Source organism: Pisolithus orientalis (assembly GCF_024613125.1).
Source record: "Pisolithus orientalis strain OTSU chromosome Unknown F5J12scaffold_3, whole genome shotgun sequence".
NCBI classification, from domain to species: Eukaryota; Fungi; Basidiomycota; class Agaricomycetes; order Boletales; family Pisolithaceae; genus Pisolithus; species Pisolithus orientalis.
In genome coordinates this window covers 1,478,904-1,489,754 of record NW_026260784.1, presented here as the reverse complement: position 1 = coordinate 1,489,754, position 10,851 = coordinate 1,478,904, and positions in this window count along the sequence as shown.

Here is a 10,851-nt window from a genome sequence, read left to right as displayed (position 1 = left end):
GCCATTTTCTTTGAATTGGATAGGGTGGGCAAATAAGTGTCTTCATCAGCTTCATCATCAGAATCATGGCCATTGCTTTCCTGCCCATTATAGTCAGTTAGCACTTTATTTCATGGACAATGCACCAGGGTCTTTGCATGGGCTGGAGGTGCAGAGAGCCACTCACTATGGGAACCATCAGCTGGTGGGGTATTTGAGCAGGAACGAGAAGGGAATGGTGTCTTGGCACAGTTTTGCCTCCCACCAGATACCTGAAGACCAGAATTGCATTAGTGCTGCTCTGTTGTGCATGAAAATCACACATGGTGCACCTTTTTAGTGGAGGGACCATCTGTTCCAACATCACTCACCTCAGCCTCACTGTGATCATCCAAACTGTTATCTGCACTGTTGTCTGCACTATCATCTGCACTATCATCTGCCACTCCCTCTTCCTGCACTTTACCCTTGCCCTTGACATTTTTCCTTCCAGGATTCTTTTTGCATTTGGGGGCAGGTGTCTTTTGGTATTTCTGTTGCCTGACAACCTGGAGGGGTACCAAGGTTCTATCCACCAGTGGCTGCAGCTTGCCAGATCAATCAATCCATTTCTGAAATCCAAACACATCATTTGGATGGGATTCCTGTTGCTTGCACCAAAAGGACAGCAGCTGGGTAGCTGTTGTCATCCACATGTGACTTGGGTCATGGTTGAAGGTAAATCCTTCAGGAAGATGGTGGGCTGCTATCATTTCTGCTTGATGATGACCAAAATTCTTAAATGGCACTGCTGATGAGGAATTTCCACATGCTAATCCTGATAGCACTCATCAGAGATTGAGGACACTAAATACTCTGGCCACTCATGGTAGTGAGCAGTCACAAATCTGTGAACCATTTTTTGTAGTTGGTCCCAGCTAAGGCCTGCAATTTCTCCTATCCAAGTCTCTCCATTGGCATTTTTCACCAATTTCATGGAGTCAACCTTGCCTGTCCTTGTTGCTTTGGCTGCTGTCTTTTTCTGAGCACAGTCAGGACTTGACTTGCCATTATGCTCAGGCAGTGTTCCTGGTTCCTCAAATGTTTCCCCAAGGTACTCTCACCAGCTTCCTTCCAGTGTGCAGACATCATTGAAGGGGATTCCATCTGTGATTTCATTATTGAAGTCCATACTGTCATTGCATGAGTCTTACCTAGGCCTAGAGGAGAATATGGTGGGACTCATGTGCATGCCTGTATAGTTCCCTCCTCATTTTTCCACCCAGCCATACACACTATGCGCATTCTGCAATACCTCCACATCTCCATCACAAAGTTTCAGACATACTTGTACCCATACTTGGCTGCATTCCTGGGAACCAGGATAAATTGAAGACTGGGAAGTTGACCTCATACAATCACACCTTGCCTTTGTCTCTGGTGTGGGGCCTTCCTGCCCATTCCACCTTTCTGCTATATCTTCAGCTGCAGCCAATTGTTCCTCCATCAGGTCATCCTGAATAAAAGCCATCAATGCATTCTGATACTGTTGGATCTGCTTGCTTCCATGGGTATCACCTTCTTCTACTTTCATTTTTGCAAGCTTCTCCTGTATTTGCTCTTGGTACAATTCACAGACCACTGCCTGCACAGAGTATTTGTAACTGGATCTAAGGGTAATGTGGGGCTTCTTTGAACAGAGGGGCTTTTTCAACCAATCTTGTATTAGCTACAAGGGTGCTTTGAATTGTGAGCATCCAAATCAGAACTTTTAGAGCATATGTTGCACTTGGTCTGGACTTTGCTCCCTCTCAACTCCTTGTTCCTGTCCAATTGCTGCATCTCCTCCCATATGGATAGCAGAACTGCAGGCTTCTTCTTCTTCCCTGCTTGCCTCCATTCCTGGCATTGGCACCCAAGGATCTCCAACTCTTCCACTTCAAACCTTTCTTCCTCCCTTTCCCCCACATCTGATGGTTCTATGTCTTGCTCATCATCAGCATCATCTCTTTCTGTCTGATCCCAGGTGTCTGATTTGTACTGGGACTCCATGGAGTATGATGTGGTATGATGTATAATGGTGTATAATAGATGGTTGGCTACCAAGTTTTTTTGCACCCTTGTTTGGTCTCAATGCATTTCAGTACTAGTGCAGTCATGCCAAGGAATTCATTCAGACCTCCATGAAGCAACTGAAATATCCAATCAGGCCGAGTCTCTTTGGCAGGATCCTGCCCAAAGGCAGATTAGCTCCCAGTTTGCATCCAGGTTGTCAGTTGGCTTGCCCAATCATATCCATACTTATATTGATACTGAACATCTCATTTCACCTTCATCAGCTAATATAGCATCCAAATTCACCATCATAATCCAGGCAAAGCACCCAGGTAATGTTGCAGCAGGAAGGGAATGTGCAGGCAGGGATTGAGCAGTAATAAGAAGGCAGCACCATGCATTGTGCAAAGCCAGTGTAGTTGCATTTGTATTTATGCCCTGACATGTGTTAAGGTACCAACATTGATAGAGCTAAATGATAAAGTGACTTGCACTAGCAGTAGCATTTCTAACAACTGACTTCATACTGTGAAATCAGCAACCTCCAGATGGCCAAGGGAAGCACTCAAATGGGTATGAGAATGATTGGTCCTACCCCAGGCCATCAGGTGAAGCAGCTGGAAGTCAAGACTCAGAGAACTGGAGGTAGATATAGATTGTGATTGGTAGAAGTCATGATCAAACAACCAGATCCAACAACCCCTGTCCATTCTCCCCAATCCTCACCATCCAAGCATTCAAGGTCTCACTCCCACAAGTACTTTGATGCATGGGTGGATTCAGCCTTCAACAGACATGAAAGCATGGGCCCACTGGTCCAGCAACTGATGTTACTGCAGAAAAAGGTATGCAGCAGTTTGCCAACCTGAAAGTGGACTTCACATGGTGTGTCAGATGCAGAACAATTACATCCACAAATGGGTTCCACAGAAGGGGGAGTTCTTGAAGATACTCCTGGAGCTGGAAGCCTCCCCAGAGCCAAGGAACTGCACCCAGTGTGGCAATGACAGGGTATACAGATGTCCAGATTGCTTGCATCAGCCCCTACTCTGCACAGAATGTTGCCAGAAGAGCCATGAGAGCCTGCCTTTCCACAGGATCCAACAGTGGACAGGGGACTTCTACAAGCAATCTGCCCTCCACATGGTGAGAGATCAGTTGGTTGCCCAGAATTACACTCACACTGAGACCCACAGACTGGTGTTCAGTTGCACCCAGGACATGGCAGAGCACCCTGTCCCCATGTGATTGCACAAGCCCAGCAAGCAGCAGGTGAACCTCTGCCCATGGATGATCAAGAATGGGAAGATGTGGAAGATATCAAAGGACACCCAAAGCACCTCTGTCCTCCAATGGGGTCAAGATATCTCACCATCATGGATGTCACAGGTGTTCATTTCATTGTAGTGAATGGGTGTGAATGCGAGACTGCAGAAACCTGATACATACAGTTACTCAGAGCCAAACTATTTCCCTCAACATTTGAGAAGCCAAGCACCACATTCACATTTGCAATTCTGGATGACTTCCTGAGGGACAACCCAGAATGTGGAATGTCCAGCATGAACTATTACAGCAAGTTACATCAGATCACATCCAGTGTGTTTCCACACCTCATTCCAGTAAGATTTGGTATTTTAGTTCCAAGTGTTGGAATGACTGAAGGGTCAATCAGGATAGATACTGTGAGCTTCTACAGGTTGTGCAGAAATGGCAATACCTCAAGCTACTTAAATGCAATGGATTCTACAGGACAACTGGGTCAGCAGAGAAAGGTGGACTGGCATTATTTTGTGCAGCATGCCCCCAGCCTAGAATAAATGTTGATACCAATGAGGATTTGGACCAGTAAGCAGCTCCAATAATGCACCCTCATATGCTGACCTTCTCCAGCTGGTGGTTCACCTGCACAGTAGTAATGGATGGAAACTTTAAAGTGGAACACATGCATGAGCAGAAATCCAAAGATCAGGTGTGGTTGATGGATGAACTAGGTTATATGGTGACCAATCCACCCTATGTGGACTACCTGAAGGCCACCCCACACACTGCAGAGGTATGAATTCATTCAACCTGTGAAAAACATGATCTGAGCTCAGGCACAGAAATCCACCTGCAACAACCACAGAGCTATCAGTCAGGCAAATGCAGCCTGGGGAAAGCTTCATGCAACTGGAATTGGGGCAACTGCATGCACACAGCACAGATGCTTTTATCCACATTGTGTTGTTGACTTCCAAAAAGGAGACAGGTATGAGGTTGAATTGTCGATTTTGACACCTGCTGATGGTGCTGCAGACAGTTGAACATGGACTACTCTTTGGCAAATGCATTGGGATACAATATGGAAGGGATCAAACAAGTGGTTTGCTTCTATGACATTAACTGCTCCTACATGATGAATTTGCAGAAGTGTGTGGGTCAAAGTGAGATGATTGATATCCTGTCATCACTTCAGATTATCCCTGGAATTGGCATGTGGCATGTGCATGGGCACAAGAAGGAATGTTATGCACAGTATGCCCCACTGTTCATCAAGGGGGCTGGATGGGTAGATGGAGAAACCATTGAAATGTTGTGGTCCATCCTTAACATGGCATCCACATCTGCATGTGGGATGACCTCACCACATTGCCAAGCACTGCTGGATTTTCAGATGAATGATTCCAACTTCATGAAGATGATTCAGATTGGGTAGTCTGATGATCCACTTGCAGCACACTCTCTGACATCCAAGATTAAGTGGATAGCCTATCACAGAAGCTCAAAGTGGCTCAAGCAGCAGTGCCATTGGTGAGGCAGGCATATACAAAGCTAGATGAAGCCTTGACTGCAGAGCAGCAAAACAGCTGGCAAATGCAAGAGATTCATGCACTGCATGATCACATCAACAACCCATCTGTCATGGACATCTTCAAAGTTCAATTAAGGGTGGGTATGGCATCCACCTTTTTGGATAAATGCAAAATACTGACATATCACAAGAAGCACCAACAGTGTGTGCCATTGAACTAGCATTATTGGAGGAACCAAGACCCAGTGGAAGCCTACATGGAGCAGCTAGTTGGCTAGCATGCAGTTTACACTTAGAAGAGGCCATAACCTCACTTCACATGGACAGAAAGGACATCAGGGAACAGGCATCAGAATTGAAAAAATTGGCTATGGAATGCCATGCTGATTGCATTGCATCTGAACAATTGGGTTTTATCATGGATGCCATGATTTACTTGAAGCTGCACCTTGAAGCAGGCTCCAACACTTCCACCAGCAAATCTGTACAGCAGACTGCATTTCTTGATGCAAATTCAGAGCAGGATTATGCTTTGGATGGAACCCTGGAGGGACTGCAGGACAAATTGCCACTGCCATCCACTCTTGGCATTGATGCATGTTGAGCTCAAGGGCTTCAAAATCTTGCAGAAATGGAGCTGAAGCTTCACACAGGTCAAGCTAATGATGTGCTACATGGCCTCCATCTTACATTGGCAGACAAGGTGGCTGTCTTTTGGGGGGTGGTGCACACAGCTAAGAGCTATTCTATGAAAACTTGGGCCTGGGATATGATCTGTGCTATCAATGTCTCAGTAAACAAACAGGCCACAATTTATAATTGATGCAGAGATGCCATGGTTGTACTTGGTACAGGTGCAGATATCTTAGGATGTTATCAAGAGCTTCATAAAGAAGACCTGGCTGTGCAGACAGTGGCCTTCTCCCAAAATGCACAGGAGCACCATGGAACCCATCTTCCATGGTTTTGGTCAATCAACATCCTGCAGGACACAGAATCAATGAGTTGGATGTCTGAATGTATGTTGACCTTACTGTTCAACAGTGCTTTAAGGTTGATGAACTTTCTTCAATTAGTTTATCACATTCATTGGCTGCGAAAAAAATCCATCTAAGATCATTGGGAAGAAGAGGAAGAGCTTGTAATATCAGAATTTCAATGGGCTATAAGTTTCTTCAGACTTCAAGCAAAAGAATGGCATAAGATACAGATGGGAAGCAGTGCTATTGGAGCTCCTGGGGTGTGGTGTTATGCAGTGAGGCAGAGGATGATGTATTTGAGGTTGGCCAAGCATGCTGAACACAAATGGCAGGCCATGAATGTGACTGATATTCAGTTTGTTCTGGAGAAAGATTTGTAGTTAAATGTTAGCTTAATGTGAACCTGCAGTTTCTGCTCCCCACCCTTGCATTCTGCCCTGTAGCTGATGGGTGGGTCAGTGGGTACTTTGCAGGAGATGTCCAGTGGCAAGCTAGCCCATTCATTTACCTTTCACATGTTTTATTTCCATTGTGGATATGTCTGGTATGACATGAGTATGTATATCATTTGTCTTGAAAGGCTCATGTGTCTGTGGGCTGAGATGAATGGCAACAAACCATTGTTGGGAAACAGAATATTTATTGCTCACTACAGAGGGTGAATTGGTCACTAGTGACTGGCTGAATGCCCTTGGTTGTATTTCCATCTGTGGAGAAATATTTATCTGCTCATTTGCAAGGGTTCCATCTATTGGGATCCATGGAATGCTGTTTTTGCAGGCTGACATCTTTCTTTGCATTGTTATCCTATTATTAGCCACTATCCTATTTTGTAACTCTCAAGTGAACACTGTAAATAGCATAGCCTGCTCATTTGCCAGGTGTCCATCTATTGGGATTCATCAGTGGCCATATTAGCAGACTCAGATGTGTTGGCCAAATCAGACTATTAATTGCATTTGTGTTGAGTGGCAGGTTGCTATCACATATTGCACAGTCTGTTCATTTGCAAAGGTTCCATCTATCAGGTTCCATCAGCTCCAGTTTTAGCAGAATGAGACCATCCTGCTATCTCATTTTTTAAGTTTCAAGTCAACTATTCTACATCACAAAGCCATGCATTCACTAAGCTTCCACCTATCAGGATACATTAGCAGTTGTTCTAGTAGAATGAGATTATCCTTCACAATTCTGTTGGCTGTCTAGCCATTATTGTCTTTTTCTCACTCTTAAATAAAGGTTGAATATATGATGTGGCATGAGTGGTCAATTAAAATGGAAATACAAAATGACATTGTATGTACCATGGAGGAGTAAAATGATAGATGGCCTTGTTCACCCTGCTGTCCTATCTGCCCTTGTCTCATCTGCCAGAGGCCCTAAGAGATCAATGAGATTGTCACCCAATGCTCATCCATATACCTGAATACACAGAGCCTCCAGCTCATGAGCCATCCTGTCCAGCATCTGCATGGTTTTGTCCTGTTGTATTTGGAAATCATACATTTGATCCTCATAGTATTGGCAGTGGGCCTCAGCATCACAGAGTCAACATTCCAAATCTTTGATTCACTCTTTGATTGTGTTGGATGTTTGTAACACCTTGGCAATTGGGGCATGGACAGGTGACAGTGCACTGGGAGTTGCAGTGGTTGCAAGTTGGATGGGTGCTGCTGTTGCTGATGGGCAGTGTAGGGAGTGCAATTTCACTATCAGGGGAATTGTTTTATTTTGCTTGTTTTACTTGGTTTTCATTCTAGACACCTTTTTCTATGAGTTGTACTTAGATTTTGCATCTTTGGATGCTTAGTCAGCAGTAGTATTACTTGTGTATAGGTTTTTCCTTAATAACAAAAGATGAGTTACCACAGACAAGAGATGAGCTCAAGCAGGTTGTTCCCTGCACCAAGACAGCCATAGAAGCCTTCAGATGACTACCAGGATCCAGTCCCAGGCTATAGAAGCCCCTTTTGGCCTACTCATTCCCCTCAGATATCCCTACTAAACCTCTCTCCTCATTTAAATCCATTTCCTACAGTAGGTGTCTGCTTTGAATACAAGGGTTAACCACAATAATTAGTGTAAATGTAGAGTGATTAAACATACCTGCTGCCATAGATCCCTCTACCTCCTGTGCAATGGATGGGCCAGCCTCAATGATCAAATTCACTCATACAGCAGCTGGGATTGGGCAGGAATCCCTGCATTTGAATGCAGGAATACAAATCTATAAATAAAATTTGAGTCAGCATAAATACATGAAATTGTGAACATACCAAGTGAAGAGCCCTTGGGGATTGTCTCTCCCTGGTTGGAGGGCCCAACCCTGGCATTGATGGCTTTGGAAGCCATCGAAATGTGTCGCTTTGGGGGACATTCATTTGGGCTTTGGGATTCTTGGGCCTCCATCATTGGGGACAGACTTTGAGCTCACTTTTTTCCCCTGGCCCACAATGGATTCTGTTGAGTTGGAGCAGCAATCCCACCTTTGGCATGGCTACATCAAATTTTGTGACTGTCACATGGGAAGCAGGACTTCCCAGGGTTCTTGTAGCATTGGACCTTGCATCTGTGGCATGACTCACAGGAATGGGGGTCAGGGGAAGGCATCCTTCTGGCAGCTATGGCAGTGTGACTGTATAGTCCATCTGATGGTGGATGAGGCTTGTGTTTTGATTGGCCTTGAGCAGGAACATCTTCATCATTGTTGGTTTCCACTGTTTCCTTCCTAGAGTGGGATTGATGTCTGGATCGATGGGACATCATTTTCACAGCAGCTTTGCACTTCTGCCTGCCTTGTGCTGGTTCTTCCTTATCATCCTCCTTCTCTGGCACCTCATCTTCACCCTCATCATCCACCTCCATCCTGTGTGAGCTATCTGCTATCATTTGCTCCACCTCTGCCTCAGTCACTTTCCATTTTCCTTTGTCACTCATAGGCATATTGGTCTCTTGAGCAGGTGGTGTTGGTGTTGGCACCATGTGGGGCATAGGGAGGCCCAACTGGTGGTAGTCATATTGACACTCGACAATGTCAAGCCACTTGTGGTTGGCAACATCGGTTTTGGAAGGGGATAGGGCAGTCATCCACTCAGGCCATGGGTGCTTGATCAAGCCAAGGTCTTCATGCCACTTTAAAAACATGTCAATGCTGATGAGGGTCATTGGAATCTCATCCGTCCTAGTGATGAGGTCATGTACAGCATCCTGAATGCATCAGTTAGTGAAAAAAATGTGATGATGCTATGATGCACTAGTTCATCATTTATTGCCTTGATGGCACCTCTCCACTTCACAATCTTGTCCACCTTTCCCAGCATGCTGCTTTCCACAATATCCTTGAAGTAAATTTGAAGGATGCAGTTGGCTGCAGCATCAAGCTCAGGCAATTTCTTGAAGAGCTTGCAAGATGACAATGACAACATGTTTCTGATGATGAGATGATGGAGTAGTTTGACAGTGAGAGTGGTGATGGTGATTGGAGAGTGGAAGAGTCAGAGGTTAAAGACAGATGACAAGACATGCAGATGTCACATTTTTTATCTCACCTATGAATGATTCCCACACCATGACAGCAATACCAGTACAAGTCAATAATCCTGAATGCATTTATAAAGCAGAGGCTCAGATAAAAATATGATGCATTGTTCTGGAATAGCATTGCTGTTTGTTTTGCATGTTTCCTGTCTGCTCCAATGGTGGAGCCTGGCTCACAGCTACATAGACCAGTGCCTGAGATTCCAACTAAATAGACAAATTGTTCAACATGAAACACAATTTATAGTGGGAAATTCAGATACTCTATAGTGCAACAGGTTCCACTTTCTTCATTTCTTGTCTTCCTGGGCCTGTCTTATATTGTGACAGGGGGATAACCCAATTATGGATAGGCCTGTCCATTTGTGGTGAGCTATCTATGATATGACAGATTGGCCTGTCTTATGCAGTGCCAAGGGTTTGTAATCCTGCAATGGATGGATCAGCCCATCTTATGTTGTAACACTGGTTTTTGTTTTCCCTTGTCTGCTGCCTGAGAATACCATGGATGGGCCCATCCTTATGTAGATCCCTTTGATCTCCCTTTCTGCTGCCTGAGAATGCCTTACATGGACCATCCTTATGTAGATAGCTTGGATCTCCCTTTCTGCTGCCTAAGAATACCATACATGGACTCATCCTTATGTCGCGACAGGGGTGCATCTTGCTAGATGGGCCTGTCCATTTGTTGTGATGATATACATGATACTACTGAAGGGCCTGTCCTTATGTTGTGACACTATTAGATGATATTACTGATGGGCCCATCCACATGTTGCAACAACATAAACAATACTACTGAAGGGCCTGTCCTTATGTTGTGACACTATTAAACAACATTACTGATGGGCCCATCTTTATGTTTCAACAGGGTACATCTTACTGGGGCTGGGCCTGTCCATATGTTGTGATGCTATACATGAGATTACTGACAGGCCTGTCTTTATGTTTCATCAGAGGTACATCTCACTGTGGATGGGCCTGTCCATATGCTGTGACTCTATTAAATGATATTAGTGACAGGCCCATCTTTATGTTTTGACAGGGTACATCTTACTGGGGCTGGGCCCACCCATATGTTGTGATGATATAAATAATACTACTGAAGGGCCTGTCCATAAGTTGTGATGCTATACATGAGATTACTGATGGGCCTGTCTTTATGTCTCATCAGAGGTACATCTTACTGTGGATGGGCCCATCCATATGTTGCATAATACTACTGATGGGCCCAACCTTATGTTGTGACTCTATTAAATGATACTAGTGACAGGTCCATCTTTATGTTTCAACAGCAGTACCTCTTACTGTTGACAGGCCTGTCTATATGTTGTGACATTATGAAATGACATTACTGACAGGCCTGTCTTTATGTTGTGAGACAGGGGTACAGCTTATTATGAACAGGCCTGTCTAGATGTTGTGACACCATAAATGATATTACTCCCAGGCCCAACCATATTTTGCCAACTTTGTATTCTAATCATAGATGGGCCTGTCCTTATGTTGTGACCCTCTCCATGTTAT